At 38.6% G+C, this 21,496-nt stretch overlaps 1 pseudogene; it reads right to left on the bottom strand.

Annotated features, from left to right (window-relative positions):
* Positions 1-314: 314 nt before the first annotated feature.
* LOC124081595 (superoxide dismutase [Cu-Zn]-like) overlaps positions 315-21,496 on the bottom strand; it is a 36,742-nt pseudogene continuing 15,560 nt past the window's right edge.

Genomic DNA, 21,496 nt, shown 5'->3' with positions numbered 1-21,496 from the left:
AGCCAACCAAGGAGTCCCTCAATAGATGAATTGATAAATAAAGTGTGGTATATATACTGAATGGAATATGATTCAGCTTTAAAGAAGAGTGAAATTATGGCATTTGCCATAATTTGGAGCTAGAGAATTTCATGCTAAGCAAAATAAGCCAAGCCCACAAAACCAAAAGCCAGATAGTTTCTCTAATATGTGGATGCTAATTCACAAGAAGGCGGGGGGCACTAGGGAAGAATAATATTACCTCAAGTTAAATTTCTACAGCTAGTGGAATACCAGATGAATAATTGGGACTCAGACCACATGGAAGTGTATGTTTACTGTGCAATTCCAATTACACCACAATCCAGACAACTTCCAGGATTTCTTGTCTTTGTACTTTCTTCATTTCAAATCTTGCACAAGTCATCTGTTTTTTCATGGACCACCATTATGTGGCCATTATGTGGCTCTCTCTAGAGTGAGAACAAAGAATCTGAAATGGACCCATTGGCCCCATCATGTTTGTCAGTAGTCACATTGCCCAGGTCTCCCATGTGCTTTTCTTCATCTGTTGGCCCATCATGTTTTTTGGATTGATGATTGAAGTGAGGACCTACACTTGTAGAGGTACAAACTTGTACATTGTAGGTCCTCACTACATTTATCTCCAAACTGATGGATGTGGAATCCATGCTGGCTCTCAGCCAATCCTATAATGCATCTTGAAACCACAACTTTATTTGCCTTCTATTTGTAGTGGAGGGTGCCCTGCATTGGGCATCACCCTTCAGCAAGCACACAACATTTGTTGCTATAATGTGCTATAGGAGCATGCCAGTCCCACCCCAAGGAGTGCTAAGGCAGCTGTAAGCAACATTGCAGGAGACACTGGTATTAAGAGAGATTTTAATATTTGTTTTGTGTATGTGGAAAAGTTGGCAAAATGTCTGCATGTTCCATATTGTCAATATTCAAACAAACCAGGCTCTTATTTTCTTTCAAAAATACCTATAACTTTCTTACATGTTTAGGAAAGAGTGTTGATGATCAGAAATAGACTTTTTATCTGATGTAACTCATTTTTATACTAATGAAATACACACACACTGTCGCGACCCCTTGCCCGCAAGGAAGACGCAACTCGGGAATCTTCTTTCAACAGTTTATTCAGGCCCCTGATATTTCTTTTTCTCTTCTCTGATGCCCCTCCCAGCCTTAATAAAGCATCCCAAGCCCCAATGCAAAGCTGCCGCGTGGAGCTTTCTCACAGGGTGGTGAAAAATCATGTGCCAACTTTCCCAGATAAGAAGTTGTTTGTCACAGACCACAGCGGAGCCAGCGTCATCTTGTAATGGAGACCATAATCTGCAGAAACAGCAGAAGCGGCTCACCACAGTTCCCCCTTTTCTGTTTTCTTAAAACAATACAGGCGAGAGTAGAGGTCCTATCCCACTGTGCAGAAGTGGCTGCATAGTATGACTCAGTCCTAAGGAGGCGCCTTCCCCAGATCTGAAGCCATATCAGCCGACGCCTTTTTTCGTGGGGCAGGGCGTGGACGCGTCTAACCCGCATGCAATAGGACATGCTCTCCTTGAGGTCCACGTCAAGGATCACTCAAGTGCAGTGCCTTGCCTCGCATCCTGTATCGTGACGATGGTGGACGAAGGGGGATAGCTGAGGCTGAACTGTGGCTGTTTATAATGACAAACAAGTTGACAGCACCCTGAAAGAAAGGCACGGACTTTAAGACGATAGAAAAGCACTAGTGTGGAAACCCATCTGCGTGCAATGGCAGTAAGACAGGCAGAGTGCAAGGGCTTTCCAACACTAAGAGAATAACAAGGAAAGTCATGTCGATCCCAGTGCAATGTTATAATAACTTGGGGTGTAACGACCATGACAAAGGTTTACTGCTTAAGATGCGCAAGCCAGACTTGAGGTGAGTTGCCATTTTCTAAAGCTGCAAGAGCTTGTATGATCATAGCCTTTTCTTGTGCATGGCAAGTTTTAAGGCGACAGAGAAGCCACAAACAAAGTACAACACCGAAGCAACACATTGCACCAAAAATGCCTACTCCCACCCACTCTTTGAAGAAGGAAAAAGCAGAAGATATCCAATCGGTGAATTGACTCAAAGTCACTGGTTCGACACGGGTACTGTTCAAAACAGCAATCTGAGTTAGTTGAGACTGGATCAAGTTTTCTGCTGCCATGGACCAATTTCCGGCCAAATATTCGCCAATGATGCGGGAGGCATTCCTGGAATCATTAAATCTGACAGAGGTTATGCATAAATGTGCACGTTGGTCAACACAACCCAAAAGCACCAAGTCGGCCAATTCTTCTACCTGAGCTTGGAGCAGATCTATCCTTTGATTAGCAGCCAGAATCCCAGATAAAATGTGTTGATTAATTCTACTTTGAGATTCAAGTATGGTGGATGTTTGTTGAATAACCTGATTAATAGTGGCAGCAGTTTGTACCTGGCTGGCCATGGCTACTCCAGCTGTAACTGCTGCAGCAGCAGATACCGCCACAGCTGTCACCATAGCTGCCGTAATTCCAAAATCTCTGCGGGCTCTAATCAGTTCAACAATAGGAAAAGACTCTGGATCTGCAGTAACCGGGATCGGGACAAAGGTTGGAAATTTCATAACCATTGTCATAGTCCAGGAGCCATTCCAACACTCAGACAAATAACAGGTAATATTAGAGCAATTACGCATCCCCTGTGATGTATCATTAGCCAAAAGAAACAGGAACGGAGATTGGAGACAGACTGCTGCGGAGGGTAATGTAGCATTAGATAATTGTGAATTATTTGCAGAAATTTTAAGCCTCCTACCTCGCTCCGAGTCTTGGGTACTGCCAGAAACATTAAACAGCCAACTTTGGACTCCTAATATTTCCCTGGGGAAACACAAGCGTGGACTAGACTAGCCCAATCTGAGGGAGTCATGCAAAATCTAGTAAGTCCCTCCACCTGAGTGAGAGTGAAAGCGGCATCTATGCCATAAGTGCGGACAGATTCTGCCAAGGTTTTAATTATCTTAAAGTCTAAAGGCTCATGATATCTTCCCCTGTTATTGTCCTGAAATACAGGGTATGCAAGTCCCATATCTGTATTAACTGTCCTCCAAACTTGTGCATGAAAAGATCTCCCGGAACCTTGGCTCCCCCCCACATACGGAGGTGGGGCAATCGGCACCATATCTTCTTCTAGATATTCTACCTCCTCCTCCTCAGAGTTTTGTTGACCAATGTTAACTCCCTTCCCCTTCTTACAGTAGGCCTGCGTGCCCTGTGTCTCCTTTTTCTTCTTTTTCACTTTTATCTTATGTAGTTGTTGTAACAATATATCAAGGTCCTCAAAACTCTCTGAGTCGCTTGTGTTCTCAGGCGTTTTTAATTCGGTCAAGTCTGGGTAGAGCCTTCTCCTATTTTTATCTTCAGGCTCTTTTGCCTTCTCACTACTGTTACTTTTAATACTCTCTGCCACTTCACTACATGATCCTTCAGATTTTTCCTCATGCAATTGCTCAAGAATAGCTTGACCCTCACTCACAGCTTCCTGGCATTTACCATCTGTTATACATCCTCTAACTAACTTCCAAAGTGGTATAATGCCACCCTGCAAGGTACCTTGCTCATGAGCGAAATCTAGATCTTTCCCTAATTTGTCCCAGCTGGGAATCGTAAGACTCCCTGAAAAAGCAAACCAAGGAGCCGCTATATCAGCTTCTCTTAAAAACATCTGCAAAGTACTCTGCTTTATCTTAAGTCCTTTTGAATATAACAACCCATCTAGGGCCAACAAAATTGGGCTTGAAGAAGCAACGCCCATAATGTTTTTAGAGCTATAAAGAAAGTGAAAGTACAAAAGTCCCCGCTCTCTTCCTTTTACAGGGGAGCGTCCCTGTCATAACAACAACAAAAGAAGCACAAAAAACAAAAACGAAATGACACAACAAAAGAAACACAGAAAACAAAAGCGAAAGTACACAGTGCAGCTGCAATAAAATGTAATGCTCTCTCTTTCTTTACAGAGGAGCTGTCCCGCTTTGGTCGCAGATCCCACTTACTAGGGACTAACCCTGCTTTGATCGCGGATCCCACTTACTAGGGACTAACCCCGCTTTGATCGCGGATCCCACTTACCTGGGACTAACCGGTGCACCACCCCTGACTGCTGAAAGTTCTGGTTCCCGGGTCTCGGCACCACTTGTCGCGACCCCTTGCCCGCAAGGAAGACGCAACTCGGGAATCTTCTTTCAACAGTTTATTCAGGCCCCTGATATTTCTTTTTCTCTTCTCTGATGCCCCTCCCAGCCTTAATAAAGCATCCCAAGCCCCAATGCAAAGCTGCCGCGTGGAGCTTTCTCACAGGGTGGTGAAAAATCATGTGCCAACTTTCCCAGATAAGAAGTTGTTTGTCACAGACCACAGCGGAGCCAGCGTCATCTTGTAATGGAGACCATAATCTGCAGAAACGGCAGAAGCGGCTCACCACAACACACCAGGTTTTTAAGTAGCAATGTAGCCCTTTTTATGTCAGATACAATGTATAAAGGAGAGTACTTAACTGGTCATTTTGCCTGTATTAAACCTACATAGCTTTCATTTTTAGAAACTTTTACATAACAGATAAACTCAGACAAACATATTTAGATCTCAGGTGTGTGTATATATATATATAGTCACACTATATATATATATATATATATATATATATATATAGTAACTATATATATATATATATATATATATATATATATATATATATATATATATAAAATTACAGTGGTAACTGTGTAATAACCTAAAGTAACAGTTGTTATTTAACCAGTTATGAAGGAATTATTTAAAAGACTTTTAAATAGGTACAAACCCTAATTACTTAAGACATATTTTTCTCAATAATAAACACTAATGGGCACAAAAATTATCTTTATAGACAAGAACTAATCAATGTTTTTAAAAACCTTGTTACTTCAATATATATAGAATTAGATTTTGGTTTCTATCAGTACATTAAAATTGATGTGGAAGGGTACCTTAAATGCGTTCAAATGATTGTGCTAATTTGCCGCAGTCTGTCTGGCTGCAGCAAAATAACCGGGGGGTGAAGAATAACTTGTGTATGTTGATACAGCAGGAGTGGGAGCCGTTTATTGCAGGACAGGAGCAGTATTTATACATTCCACACAGCTTATCTAATTAGCATAAACTAGATACATCAGTCAACCAATAAGGAATCTCCACAGTTAATGGCTCGCTTTTGTTACTTCTCAAACCACTCCCTCTGGCATTTTGCCAGGCACCATCCAGACTTGTTTAGGAACTCTAACATTCCCCTGGCAAAATGCCAGGTGTTATTTTGACTTGTTTACAGACTCTAACATTTCCCCCTTTTGTTTAATTTAAATAAGGACCATAGTGGTTTTTACAGAAACACCATAAATAACCTGCCACAAACAGAAAGGGAGGATACAAAATGCCACAATACCAAGCCAATTGATGGCTCCATGCAAGAAGCCCTTGGAAAAATTATACCAGCAATGACACTGTTAGCAAAGATACCGAGTTACAATTTGTTATAGATTACAGTTTGTTGTCTCAGTCCAGGTAAAGCAGTGTCTCAATAGATTAACTCACAGTCCAAGTAAATCACAGTCCAGGTAAGTTCTGCAGGCAGCTAGCTTAAATCACAGTCCAGGTAAGTTCTGCAGGCAGCTAGCTTGATCTGAAGTCTAGTCCGGTTCTCAGCTGAAATCTCAGTCCGGTTCTCAGCAACACTGGGAATTCTTCCACCGTGGTCTTTACCGGCACTGGGACGAAGGCAGGAACTCCGGATGGCTAAAGAAAATCCTGTAGCATTCTACTAAGAAAACAACCTTCTGAACAATTTAGTACATTATATCAAGGTTTTTTTGCATTTGAAATAAGCATTAATAGTGCTCATTACTCATTAGCTTCCAGGTGTGGGAGAACCATTGTAGTTACTGGTCTTGGAAATGACCAAACATCAGGGACGCCACTGGTAGCGTCTTTTGCTGGCTGTAGGGTCCTGGGCAGCCCCAGATGGCCCTGGGGAGTGTCCCGGATTCAAACTGCTACTGGGCACAGGGAGCAAGAGCCTGCGAGACTGTGTCTCCAAGTCAGGTCTAGATTTGGGCTCTCAGCAGTGGAAGAGCCGGCTGCCGCCGTTTGGAAAGCCCTTGCTGCACCATGACCAGCTCACACATGTGGCAGCAGCAGCGCCGATTCATGCACCCTCCGGTAACGAAAAGTATTCAGTAATAGCCTTTTGCTGCAACTTTTTTCCTGATAATCCTTCCTCCTCTGATAATCTTTCTTCTTCTGAACTTTCTGTTTCTTTCTGACTAGAGTTCCTGGGCTTCTATCAACACATGCCCTAACTATTCTTGGTTCCACTGGGGTGCCTTCTTCCCTTAGTAATTTACTTAACACCCCTTCCATATTTTCATCACAAAGACAATACAACATTTTAAGACAAAACAAGACACAAACATACTGTATCAATCTTCTCCATTTTCTCGAAATGGCCATTTTTCCTCTCGCCCTATCTGCCTAGGGACGAGCAGATTTGCTCCCGTCCTATCTATGGACGGGCAGCTTTTTTTTTCGTCACTTACCCCCAAGTGTCCCGGGGCTCCCCGTACGGGCCACCATCTGCCGCAGTCTGTCTGGCTGCAGCAAAATAACCGGGGGGTGACGAATAACTTGTGTATGTTGATACAGCAGGAGTGGGAGCCGTTTATTGCAGGACAGGAGCAGTATTTATACATTCCACACAGCTTATCTAATTAGCATAAACTAGATACATCAGTCAACCAATCAGGAATCTCCACACTTAATGGCTTGCTTTTGTTACTTCTCAAACCACTCCCTCTGGCATTTTGCCAGGCACCATCCAGACTTGTTTAGGAACTCTAACATTCCCCTGGAAAAATGCCAGGTGTTATTTTGACTTGTTTACAGACTCTAACACTAATTATAATCATCCTAATCACGCACAAACTTTTTTGAGATTTATTCTCTACAAATCATGTGTAACTTATTAGGCCCTCTATAACTTGGTTATATCCTTAGTTTTGTCTTCTCTTCTGCCTTGAAATTTAGCACAAGAATATTACTTTACCATATGAAACAATTTCTTATACCTCTTTCTTAGTTGGTAAATCTTAAATTTACATTTTGAAAAATTATACAATTTCTGAATATTTCTGTCAATTACTCCTTTTTATAAGATAAAATACTTACTTTTTAAAAGTACTTTAATCAAAACACAGCTGAACATTTTGTACTATTTGCATGTAGAATTATGCTGGTTGGAATTTTAAGTCTTAATAGTCTTACTTTTAGTGAAAACCCAAAAGCAAAGCAATCCTGTACTGCCTTTTTATTTCCCAGTTCATAAAATCACACTAAATATACCCAAATATATGTTATCTTACAGAATTTAAGAAGCCAAGAGTATGTGAGTTTATATTTAGCAGGTGATGCTTTTGTATTTTAACTTTGTAAATTATTCTCATTTATATTAGTCTAATTTACCCATTTTTACCTAAGGTTACCCATGAAGAACAATCCTAATTAACATTTCAAGGCTTTTACTCTTATCTTTTAACCAACTTAAGTTGAACTTTTTCTTAAAGTTTTAAGTCCCATGAACTAACAGAAATGGAAACAATTTCTTTTCTTTTTTTTTTAATGAGCTCTCATTTATCTATGACAATTTTGATGCCATTTAAATGATAGACATAAGCACATATATATTCAACATAAAATACACAGGTGTTCACAAACATACATAAAAACTAACATGAAACAAAAATTTTGTGGGCTTTTCTTGAATAATTGACCTCTGAATAAGACAGCAGGAAAAACAGAGGACTAAAAACTCCAGATGGACAAAAAACGACTAATTGGAACAAAACATATTAATTTAGGTGCAAAGAACAAAATTTACAACAAAATCCATGAACAAAAACAAGACAGAGATTTTGGGAAAAAAATAACATGGCTGTATTTACTCCCAAGTTGCCATTGTTGCTCTTCAAATCCTCCCTTGTTCCTCCCCAGAAAATAAAACCTGTATATCCTTTGACATTGTTTTAATTCCTTCTATAGCCTAGCAGTGAAGGACACAGAGCAGATGGAAGAGTGGGAGCCACTGAAGCTGGCTTAGATTCTTCTCTCCCCTCATTGTTGTCATCATACCTAGAGGCAAAAGTTAGGGAGTTTTGGCCTTGAGGAGGCCAAAAGTTTGAGCCAGAATACTGAAGGTTTTAGGATAGATTTCTGGGTTCAAACACAACAAAAGTATTTTATCAACTTTGATTTCTTTTACCCTTTCATCCTAGAGCTATCTTTCCAATATTTTAACACAAGGTCCGGAGGGTTATCTGGGGAATTTTGGTGTCTTTTCCTCTGGCATCCTCTTGCTGTCTTGCTCTACACTTTCTTTAGAGTTTTAGTGTTTTGTTTTGTTTTTTAACTTAGAGTCTCAACTACATGAACTTGAGGTTTCCTGCATTCTTCCCCATCCCACTTCCCTGGGTGTAGTTTCCTGTTTCCTAGAAAAGTCTCAACCCCTCTTTTTGGAGGTTTCTTACACATGCATCTAAGTTACACTCACACAGCCTTCAGGATATTCCCCAACCACCAAGGAAACATTATTTTTGAGAGTAGATATTCTTACCTTGGTCCAAGAACACAGTTACCTGGTTGATGTGATGCTTGCTTGGGCCTTTTCCCTACATTGACAATCAACTTTTGGTTTAGATTTCACTGTCAGCCTCAGGGGTTGCATTTCCCCCCACACACTCTGAAGCAACTGCTATAAGGCACTGGGACATGTCTCCACTAAGGAGGGGTTACTGAGCAATGTAATTATTCCAGATAGAATCGAAAATTGTTAGAAATATTGGGGTCCCATAAGATATCACATGCTTACTCAAAAATTACTCAGCAAGACATATTTTACTGCTGCTACCAAAAATTATGATAAGCAAGCACATTGGGCAGAAAGTCTGCCCAGGATTTTAACCCTAAGGCAGAACTGCCCCTTGTTCTAATAGGAGGAGTTCAGGATTATAACCTACATGACTGACTAATATAAAATTGGGGAGGGCAAGAGAAAGGGCTATAGTTATATTTGAATCGCTCACTACACCATAGGCATTATGATTAGAAGACTGAAGACAAAGATATGTTCCAGAGGGGGCCTCTAAATGGCTACATTTCAACCACATGGTTTAGATTACAGCAAACACATTTTTGTTACATATTAGGAAACTCCAACTACATGATTAACTTTTATAGAAAAGAGAACATTAATCTTAAAAGGAAAACAAAAAGTATTCAATATCAGTACTCAGCAGAAAAATTAAAATAAAAATTATGGTTGGACACCAGCTCACTCTACTTAGAATGACTATTACCACAGGACAAAAGAAAACAAGTAAGTGCTCATGAGAATGCGGAGAAAACAAATCAATTACACACTGGTGGTGGGAATGTAAATTAATAAACAATATGGAGGTTTCTTAATACATTGAAAATAGAACTGCCACATGATCCAAAACTACTACTGGTGGATATCCATCCAAAGGAAATGGAATTGATAAATCAAAAAGATAGGAACACTCTCCTGTTTATTGCAGCACTAGTCACAGGAGCCAAGAAATGAAATAAACCCAAATATCCAATAACAGATGAATGGATAAAGAAAATGGGATACATCTACACCATAGAAAGGTATTCAATAATAAAAATCATGGATCCTGTCATTTATGACAATATAGATAAAGATGGAGGACATTATATTAAGTGAAGTAAGTCAAACAGAAAAACAAACACTACATAATCCTACTCATACGCAGAATCTAGAAAAAAACTGTTGGTCGCATAGTGAAGAGTAGAAGAGTGGTTATCAGAGACTGGTGAGTGGTTAAATGAAGAATAATGAAAAGGGGGTTATCAACATGTACAATGTTACAATTTAGGAAGAATAAGTAATGTCGTTCTATTGAATAGTAGAATAATAATAGTTAATAATAAGGTATAGTATATTTCAAAATGATTAAAGAAAGGTTACTTTTTGATGTTACTCCAAAAAGAAGTGACAAATAAATGAGGTGATCAATATAGTGACCAACTTGATTTCATTATTGTACTATATATATATATATATATATATATATATATATATATATAAATTAAATTGTACAACATGAATATAATTGTGTTAATTTTATTTTTTGAAAGTATTTTCAAATTTAACTTATATGGCCATTATAAAGTTTAAATAAAACAATCCCCAATATTGGATTAACAATAAATGTAAACTATTTATTAGCTGCCCATGAAAGGATGTCTTATACAATTTCCAAGGTGGGCATGTGCTGGAATTAGTATGTTGAAATTGTTTCACAAAACAGTGTAACATAGTTGATAAGGTTACTTTTTTCTGAAATCAAAGAGTTTGAGTTCAAATATTTTCTCCACTGTTTATAGTTTTGTGACTCCAGTTTATAAGGCTTAGAATTACATCAATGAAATCAAGATAATAGTTCTATCTCATAAGGGAAATGTAACAAATAATGTAATAATATTGGTAAGACCTTTAGCATGCCCACTGTATAGCTAGTGCCTAAGAAAACCAAACCTTTAGTGGTGCTATTTTAAAAAGATGCTGATGCTAATAGCTTCAGACAGATGAATGGGGAAAGATTATAAGGAATTATTTAGTTAATAAAAGACTTGATAATTGCTCATAGTTTGGATATGAGATGTACCCCCAAAACCTCCATGTTAATGAATATTCAGAGATAAAATGACATGGTTATGAGAGCTATAACAAAATCAGTCTGTCCTAGTTGTATGAACCAGGTGGGTGGTAATTGTTGGCAAGTGAGGCATGGCTGAAGAAAATGGGTCACTGAAGGTATAACCTGAAGAGTTCAACTTTCTTGTAGCTACTTTATCTCTCTCTCTCTCTCTCTCTCTCTCTCTCTCTCTCTCTCTCTCTCTCTCTCTCCTTCTTGGCAATAATGAACAGAGCAGCACTCTTTCAAAAAAACCTTCCAGTATAATGTTCTGCCTCAGCTTGGGTCTGAAGTAATAACACACCATAAACTGAATCTCTGAAATTGAGACAAAATAAAAAATCCTCATCTAAACTTTTCTTGTCAGGTATTTTGGTCATTGTGACCCAAAGATGAATAAAACAGAAATTGATACTGAGAAGTGGGATCATTGCTATGACTGACCTGATCATGTGGTTCAGAAACATTTGTATTTGGACATAGTTTACACAAATAGGTTGCAAAACCTAGGAGATGCAAGCTGGAATAGGCTTAGAATGTTATAGGAAGAACTTAATGGGTAATTCTTCTGGAACCTCAGAAAATCAGAACACTGATAAGAATGCAGAGAGTAAAGATTGTGCTAATGAGGTTTCAGAGGGGAATGGGGACCACTGATGCTATGTTCTTGTAAAGAACTTGTTTACATTTTTCCATGTCCTGATATTTTGTGTGATGCTGACTTATAAACTAATGGACTGATTGGTTTGGTGGAGGAAATTTTGAGGCAGCATAGCATTCAGTCTGTGGCATGGATTTTCTGGAAGATTTTAGCCAGATTTGCACTGAGATTCAGGAGCAAAAATCAGAGACAAAAGATTTAAAATCACCGTAGTGTTGCAAGAAAAGTGCATGTAAATTTGTGGTCAAGGAATTGATGGTTATTGATGAGATTATAGCTATTAAAGGTAATCTAAGGGTTTTGCATAGAGACAATAGAAAAAAAATGGCTTGAGGAATATCAAGAATTTGCATCATACTCATTGTAGTTTCAAGGGCATATAAGGGAAAACTCTATAGTGGTGGGGGGTGGTGTAGGAATTTGTTTCACCACATATAACCCATCCCCATACTCTCAGGGGATATTACAACCATGGTTACACTGGCTTTGAATATTGCACAAGCTATTGGCAGACTATGACATTGTTTACATGGTGCTGGTTCTGCAGGAATGCAGAATGCTGGAGTTAGGTAGTCATGGAAGATTCTACCAAGATTTCAAAGGAACATCAGGAAGGCCAGGAAAAGTGTATCAGGGTCAGAATTCCTGTGGGCTTCCCATGAGTAGGTGATGAATAAAGATATTAAGGTGAAGTTTAAGCTGGATAAGAATCTTCACAAATTAAGAGAAGCCAGTAAGGATCATTTACTGATGAAAGCAGCTGGATACAGAGAAGATTCACGCTAAATGTAAATATGAGTTATACCTGGAAATGCCAAAAGGAAGGAAATTCCCAAGACTTTTGGAGAGCTCATCTCACCACCATGTATCCTACGTGTTATATATGGAGTTATGGGATCTATTTGAACATCTGATTTTCAGTCTTCTTTTGACTCCATCCCTTCTATCTATGCTCCTATCCCTCCCTTTTCTGAACAAGTACTCTGTGTCACAGTATATTGAATATATATAACCTGATTTTGAGTTTTACAGGGACTCACAGAAAAAAAAAGTCTTGAGCGCCTGGGTCGCCTGTTCGCCGCTGCACCCTCGGGCAGAGCCTGCTCTGGGGTCGTTCTGCATGCCCCTGTGAGGGGACCCGTGCTTCAGAGAAGGGAGCTGGAGAGCCATGGCGGCAGCCGCTTGGGCCCCGGGGGCTGGGCACTGGTCGGCGGCGCAGCTATGGTCGCAGAAGAGCACAGCGCCCCTGAGCGTGGCCCCGGGGAAGAGGCGATGGCGGCAGGGTTTAATTTCTAGAAATCTGGACTGGAAACAGAAGCAGCAGTTTGTATAATCCCAAGAACTTGCTTATGCCAGGAAGCTGTAAGGGCAACATGAATATCATTAAGGAGATCTAACATGGCAGCGGGCGGGGAGAGATCAAGTCTCTGACCTCTTCAACTGCACGGGCATAGGGAGCTGTAAACTGTATAAATGCTGTTTGCTCAGGATCACTAGGCAATGCTGAGCTGACGTGGATCTGGGGTGTACAGTCTGGGCCCCTCAGAACACACACACCGAGCCCGGATCGGCTGCATCCAAGCTCCGGTTCGCCTGCTTCTCGTGACTCAGCACTAACAATCCCCCTGAAATAACTGGTTGGCCCTTAGGAACTTTCAGAGGTAAAAACCAACCGAGCCTTCATAGGCAGTAGCCACAGGTTTGAAACGGGGATTGGGAGAGACAGTCAGGACCCACCCATTGCACTGGTCACCCGGCAAAGGGAACGAATGGTCACCATTTACATGTGATACCACCTTGGCAGAGAACTGACGTCACGGGCGGAGGAGATAACTGCATTGAAACCAGCGCAACAGGGCTCCCAGGAGCAGCAGACATGGCGTGTAGCCAGTATTGTGGTGAGCGTCACAGGTGAGCGTGGCCTGGCTTGAGGAAACACAAGAGAAGGCCCTAGGCACTCAGGATTGGAGACCAGCCCAGTCTGTGAGGAAGAGCTGCTACACAGTGATTGGTTCCCACTTAGTGAGAGGAGAAGCTTGACCCAGTGGGCACAGCTCCACCTACTGGAAGAGAAATTAATCGAACTCTCTGACTGCATTTATTATTATTATTATTATTATCATTTTTTTTCTTTTTCTTTTTTTTCTTTCATTTTCAATTTTTTATTGTTGTTGTTCTTTAACTTTTTTAATGTTTCAAATTTTTTTTAATTTTTTTATTATTATTATAATTTTTTTAATTTTAATTTTCATTACTTTTATTATCATTATTATTTTTGTAAAACAAAAATTTTTTCTTTTCTTTCTTTCTTTATTTTCTAACTTTTTGTGTGTGTTTTGTTTTTGTTTCTTTTGTCTTTTCATTTCTTTTCAATTTTCTTATTCCCCCTTCCTTGAATTCTACCTGCCTACTCTCATTCTCTTTAGTGACTTCTTCCCTTCCCTTCTAATATCTTTCCTCCCAAGCATCAAATAAATTTATAAGAGTAAACAGTAACTCAGCAGTCAAACAGAACAAGAAGTAACATGAGCAGCATAAAAAAGCAAGGAAGAAAAGGGGTACAAACAATGAAGGACAGCCTAAATATTCAGGAAGACCTAGAGTCAGCAGAAAAATAGTCATATAAAGAACTCAAGGAACACCTTAGACAGATGGAATGGAACCTTAAAGAGGATACGAGACAGCAAATCCAAACAGTGAAAGAACACTTTGAAAATCAATTACATAAACAGATAAAAGAAGAAGTTAAGAATCTTTATCACGAGATAGAGATTATAAAAAAAATCAAACAATAATTCTAGAAATGAAGGAAACGATAAACCAAATTAAAAACTCAATTGAGAGTATCACTAACAGAGTGGAGCAAGTAGAAGCCAGAACGTCAGATAATGAAGACAAAATATATCATCTTGAAAGGAGCCTAGCCAACTCAGAAAGCCTGGTTAAAAATCACGAGAGAAACATCCAAGAAATATGGGATAACATAAAAAAACCAAACCTACGAGTCATCGGGATAGAAGAAGGTACACAGATTGAAACCAAGGGAATGAGTAGCCTGCTGAATGAAATAATTACAGAAAACTTTCCAGAAATAAAAAAGGGAACGGATATACAAATTTTAGATGCATACAGGACACCGAGCACACAAAATCACAGTAGACCAACGCCAAGACACATTGTTATGAAGATATCCAATATACAGAACAAAGAGAAAATACTAAAAGCTACAAGAGAAAGGAGGCAGATTACATTCAGGGGTAAACCAATAAGGTTAACAACGGATTTTTCATCACAGACGCTGAAAGCGAGAAGATCCTGGAACAACGTATTTCAAACACTGAAAGACAATGGATGCCAACCAAGAATTCTGTATCCAGCAAAATTAAGCTTCAGGTACGACAACGAAATAAAAATCTTTCATGATAAACAAAAGCTAAAAGAATTTGCAGCCAAAAAACCAGCATTGCAAAGCATCTTGAGCAAAACACTACACGAGGAAGAAATGAAAAACAATAACCAAAACCATCAGTGGGAAGTGCCTCTATAAAAACAGAGGGCGGGGGGAAAGCTAACCATGGAGAAACAAACTAAATTAAATAAAAAAAAAGAAGACAAATAATCAAACATGGGTGGAAGTACAAACCATATATCAATAGTAACTCCAAACGTTAATGGCTTAAACTCTCCAATAAAGTGACATAGGCTGGTAACATGGATTAAAAAAACAAATCCAACAATATGCTGCCTCCAGGAGACACATCTGATTGCAAAAGACATACACAGGCTGAAGGTGAAAGGTTGGGAAAAAATATACCACGCACACGGTCCTCATAAGCAAGCAGGGGTGGCCATCCTCATATCGAATAAAATCGACTTCAAGACTAAGTTAATCAAAACGGATAAGGAAGGACATTATATACTGTTAAAAGGAACCATTCACCAACAAGACATAACAATTATCAATATTTATGCACCAAATAATGGTGCTGCGACGTTCATAAAACAAATTCTCCTCAAGTTCAAGAATCAAATAGACCACAACACAATAATTATGGGTGACTTCAACACACCTCTCTCACAATTGGACAGATCCTCCAAACAAAAGTTGAATAAAGAAACTATAGAACTCAATATCACAATCAACAACCTAGACTTAACTGACATATATAGAATATATCAACCATCATCAAGTGGATATACTTTTTTCTCAGCAGCACATGGATCCTTCTCAAAAATAGACCATATATTATGCCATAGGGCAACCCTCAGTAAATATACAGGGGTGGAGTTAATCCCATGCATTTTATCTGATCATAATGGAATGAAACTGGAAATCAATGATAAAAGAAGGAAGGAAAAATCCTACATCACATGGAATATGAACAATATGTTACTGAATGATCAATGGGTTACAGAAGACATAAAGGAGTAAATCAAAAAATTCTTAGAGATAAATGAAAATACAGACACAACATATCGGAATCTATGGGACACAATGAAAGCAGTTTTAAGAGGGAAATTCATCACCTGGAGGTCATTCCTCAAAAAAAGGAAAAAACAACAAATAAATGAGCTCACACTTCATCTCAAAGTCCTAGAAAAGGAAGAGCAAAACACCAGCAAATGTAGCAGAAGGCAAGAAATAATTAAAATCAGAGCGGAAATCAACGAAAATGAAACTATTGAAAAAATTAACAAAACTAAAAGTTGGATCTTTGAAAAAATAAATAAGATCGACAGACCCTTAGCCATGCTAACGAAGAGAAGAAGAGAGAGAACTCAAATTACTAACATACGGGATGAAAAAGGCAATACCACAACAGACGCTACAGAAATACAGAAGACAATTAGAAATTATTTTGAAAACCTATATTCCAATAAAATAGAACATAGTGAAGACATCGATAAATTCCTTAAGTCATATGATTTGCCCAGACTGAGTCAGGAGGATACTCACAACTTAAACAGACCAATATCAATAGATGAAATAGAAGAAGCAATCAAAAGACTTCCAACCAAGAAAAGCCCAGGACCGGATGGGTATACAGCGGAGTTTTACAAAACCTTTAAGGAAGAATTAATACTAATACTTTTCAAGCTATTTCAGGAAATAGAAAAAGAGGGAGCTCTGCCAAATTCATTCTATGAGGCCAACATCACCCTGATTCCGAAACCAGACAAAGACACCTCAAAGAAAGAAAACTACAGACCAATATCTCAGATGAACCTAGATGCAAAAATCCTCAATAAAATTCTGGCTAATCGGATACAAATGCACATCAAAAAAATTGTGCACCATGATCAAGTAGGATTCATCCCTGGGATGCAAAGATGGTTCAATATACGGAAATAAATAAATGTTATTCACCACATCAATAGACTTAAAGATAAGAACCATATGATCATCTCAATAGACGCAGAAAAAGCATTCGACAAAGTACAGGATTCCTTTATGTTCAAAACATTAGAAAAACTAGGAATAACAGGAACTTACCTCGACATAGTAAAAGCTATCTATGCTAAGCCTCAGGCTAGTATCATTCTCAATGGAGAAAAATTGAAGGCATTCCCCCTAAAATCTGGAACAATACAGGGATGTCCTCTATCACCACTTCTATTCAATATAGTTCTCGAAACACTGGCCAGAGCAATTAGACAGATGAAAGAATTTAAAGGCATAGAAATAGGAAAGGAAGAACTTAAATTATCACTATTTGCAGGTGACATGATTCTATATCTAGAAGACCAAAAGGGTCTACAAAACAACTACTAGAACTAATAAATGAATTCAACAAAGTGGCAGGATATAAAATCAACACGCATAAATCAAAGGCATTTCTGTATATCAGCGACAAAATTTCTGAAATGGAAATGAGGAAAAACACTCCATTCACAATATCCTCAAAAAAAATAAAATACTTGGGAATCAACCTAACAAAAGAGGTGAAGGACTTATACAATGAAAACTACAAAACCCTAAAAAGAGAAGTAGAAGAAGATCTTAGAAGATGGAAAAATATACCCTGTTCATGGATAGGCAGAACTAACATCATCAAAATGGCGATATTACCAAAAGTTCTCTATAGGTTTAATGCAATGCCAATCAAAATCCCAATGGCATTTCTTGTAGATATAGATAAAGCAATCATGAAATTCATATGGAAAAATAAAAGACCCAGAATAGCAAAAGCAATTCTAAGCAGGAAGCGTGAATCAGGTGGTATAGCAATACCGGATTTAAAACTATATTACAGAGCAATAGTAACAAAAACAGCATGGTACTGGTACCAAAACAGGCGGGTGGACCAATGGTACAGAATAGAAGACACAGAGACTAATCCACAAAGCTACAACTATCTTATATTTGATAAAGGAGCTAAAAGCATGCAATGGAGGAAGGATAGCATCTTCAACAAATGGTGTTGGGAAAACTGGAAATCCATATGCAACAAAATGAAACTGAATCCCCTCCTCTCGCCATGCACAAAAGTTAACTCAAAGTGGATCAAGGAGCTAGATATCAAATCAGAGACTCTACGTCTGACAGAAGAAAAAGTTGGCTCCGATCTACATATTGTGGGGTCGGGCTCCAAATTCCTTAATAGGACACCCATAGCACAAAAGTTAATAACAAGAATCAACAAATGGGACTTACTTAAACTGAAAAGTTTTTTTCTCTGCAAGAGAAACAATAAGAGAGGTAAATAGGGAGCCTACATCATGGGAACAAATTTTTACTCCTCACACTTCAGATAGAGCCCTAATATCCAGAGTATACAAAGAACTCAAAAAATTAAACAATAAGAAAACAACCCAATCAACAAATGGGCCAAAGACCTGAACAGACACTTCTCAGAGGAGGACATACAATCAATCAACAAGTACATGAAAAAATGCTCACCATCACTAGCAGTCAGAGAAATGCAAATCAAAACCACCCTAAGATACCATCTCACTCCAGTAAGATTGGCAGCCATTATGAAGTCAAACAACAACAAGTGCTGGAGAGGATGTGGGGAAAAGGGTACTCTTGTACATTGCTGGTGGGACTGCAAACTGGTGCGGCCAATTTGGAAAGCAGTATGGAGATTCCTGGGAAAGCTGGGAATGGAACCACCATTTGACCCAGCTATTTTCCTTCTCGGACTATTCCCTGAAGACCTTAAAAGAGCGTACTACAGGGATACTGCTACATCGATGTTCATAGCAACACAATTCACAATCGCTAGACTGTGGAACCAACCCAGATGTCCTTCAATAGATGAATGGATAAAAAAAATGTGGCATTTATACACAATGGAGTATTATACAGCACTAAAAAATGACAAAATCATGGAATTTCCAGGGAAATGGATGGCACTAGAGCAGATTATGCTTAGTGAAGCTAGCCAATCCCTAAAAAACAAATACCAAATGTCTTCTTTGATATAATGAGAGCAACTAAGAACAGAGCAGGGAGGAAGAGCAGGAAGAAAAGATTAACATTAAACAGATACATGAGGTGGGAGGGAAAGGGAGAGAAAAGGGAAATTGCATGGTAATGGAGGGAGATCCTCATTGTTATACAAAATTACATATAAGAGGTTGTGAGGGGAATGGGAAAATAAACAAAGAGAAAAATGAATTACAGTAGATGGGGTAGAGAGAGAAGATGGTAGGGGAGGGGAGGGGAAATATTAGAGGATAGGAAAGGTAGCAGAATACAACAGTTACTAATAGGGCTTTATGTAAAAATGTAGATGTGTAACCGACGTGATTCTGCAATCTGTATTTGGGGTAAAATTGGGAGTTCAAAACCCACCTGAATCAAATGTATGAAATATGATATGTCAAGAGCTTTGTAATGTTTTGAACAACCAATAAAAAAAAATGAAGACAGAACATTAGATTCAAGAGACTATACAAATGATGAAATATTAAGGCATTGTAGATAGGATATTGTTTCTTTGCCTTTTGGCTAAGACCATTTGAAAGTCGAGAATAAAAGAGAAGAAATACTAAAATATGTTTCTATGATTTTAATTCAGGTTAACTTTGGTGTGGTACTGATAAAAATATGGGATTAACATATGATACGTGTGTGTGTGTGTGTGTGTGTGTGTGTGTAGTAAATGAAAGAAAATGAACTTCCTTTAGGACCTGATAATTCAAGGAAGCTTTTGCAAGTAGAAGTGAAGCAAAATACTGTAACACTTTTCAAGTCATCTGCATAGATATAATTCTTAAAGTGGTGAGGTACCTGCCAAATTCATACTTTGCTATTTACATATATTTAAGTATAGCTGAATGAAAACACACCTGGAAAATCTTTTTCCGATGAATGCTATTCCTGTTTGTCCTAGGTCTTTCATTACTGATATTTAAGGTTTTTTCTTTTTTTTTTTTCACCTGCTGGCAAATGCCCAAGGTCAAGACATTTCTCTTTCTGCATCCCTACCCCAATTTAAATGTATATAATCAGTATTTTTTCACTTATCTCTGTTTTGAGCTACTTGCCACCAACTTATAATTTAACAATCAAAATCACACCATAATATTGCTTTCTGTATTTTAACAAATATAGTGCATTCTGGAAGCAATACCCTTTAAACCTATACTGTGGTGTCAGACCCTAGTTCAGACAGCCTAGAATGAATAATATATTTGGAAAAATGAGTTTTCAGTCCCTTAATCATATTGAATTGCACTTGTTTTTCTACCTGTGCATACATACTCTTTATCGACACACACAAAAAAAACAAAAAAGGGAAGAATATCTGATACATTTCGGATATTTAAATAACCAAATTTGCTATCCACCAAGGTTAAGGCTTATTTTATTATACTTAGATTGTTTGCTGGAAAGCAGTATGGAGATTCCTTGGAAAAATGAGAGTGGAACCACCATTTGACCCAGCTATCCCACTCCTCGATTTATACCCAAAGGACTTAAAATCAGCATACTACAGGGACACAGCCACATCAATGTTCATAGCGTAATTCATGATAGCCAGACTGTGGAACCAACCTAGATGTGCTTCAGTAGATGAATGTATAAAGAAACTGTGGCATATATACACAATGGAATATTACTCAGCATTAAAAGAGAATAAAATCATGGCATTTGCAGGTAAATGGATGGAATTGGAGAATATAATGCCAAATGAAGTAAGCCAACCCCCCCAAAAACAAATGCTGAATGTCTTCTCTGATATATGAATGCTGATTCATAATGGGGATGGGGCAGTATCACCAGCTAGTCAGGATGGCAACCTGAGCTGGGTTCACAAGAGCTGGCTGCATCAATAACTTAAGAAAACAGTGAAAGAAGCATGAAACACACATAAATACCTTTTGCTTGCAGGAATCAGGGAAGGCTCTCAACCTTAAGGGTCCATTGGAAAGAGAGAGCAAGCCATCTTAAAATCCTCTATTTCTTGGGGAGAAAGACATTCGAGAAAGTTCAACCCAAATGAGTCAAGGGGCTGGGTTTCAGGGGAGTGTAGCCCAATCTCATTGGGTGATGCCCACTCCCAGAGCATCCTCCCCTTATGAGTGGAGGTGAGATCTACCTGTTTCCATGAACAACAGAAACCAGTCTCCACACCTCCATTGCTCAAGGCTAAGGGTCCATGCTCACTTTTGTGTGGCAGCTCCTGGCAGGGCGGGGAGCATGGGAGGAACTTTAGGTAGGACAAAGGGGAGGGAGGGAAAGTTGGGGCATGGGGATAGTAAAAACGGTGGAATAAGATGGACAACATTACCCTAAGTACATTGATGAAAACACAAATGGTGTGACTACTTTGTATTCAACCAGAGACATGAAAAATCATGCTCTATTTTTGTAATATGAATTGAATTGCATTCTTCTGTCATATATAACTAATAAGAATAAATAAAATTTAAAAATTTAAAAAATAGCCAAGAAGCATGGATTGAATGATATGATTAATTTAATCAAAATATTGAGTTTTATGCTCTAGTATTCACACTGATGATAAAGCAAATGGGAACAAAAGATATA

The sequence above is a fragment of the Marmota monax genome, unplaced genomic scaffold (assembly GCF_021218885.2).
Source record: "Marmota monax isolate L192 unplaced genomic scaffold, Marmota_monax_Labrador192_F-V1.1 WCK01_AAM20220418_F8-fsc00067, whole genome shotgun sequence".
Classification (NCBI taxonomy): domain Eukaryota; kingdom Metazoa; phylum Chordata; class Mammalia; order Rodentia; family Sciuridae; genus Marmota; species Marmota monax.
Note: the sequence above shows the minus strand (reverse complement) of the source record. Positions and strands in the feature narration are given on the sequence as shown.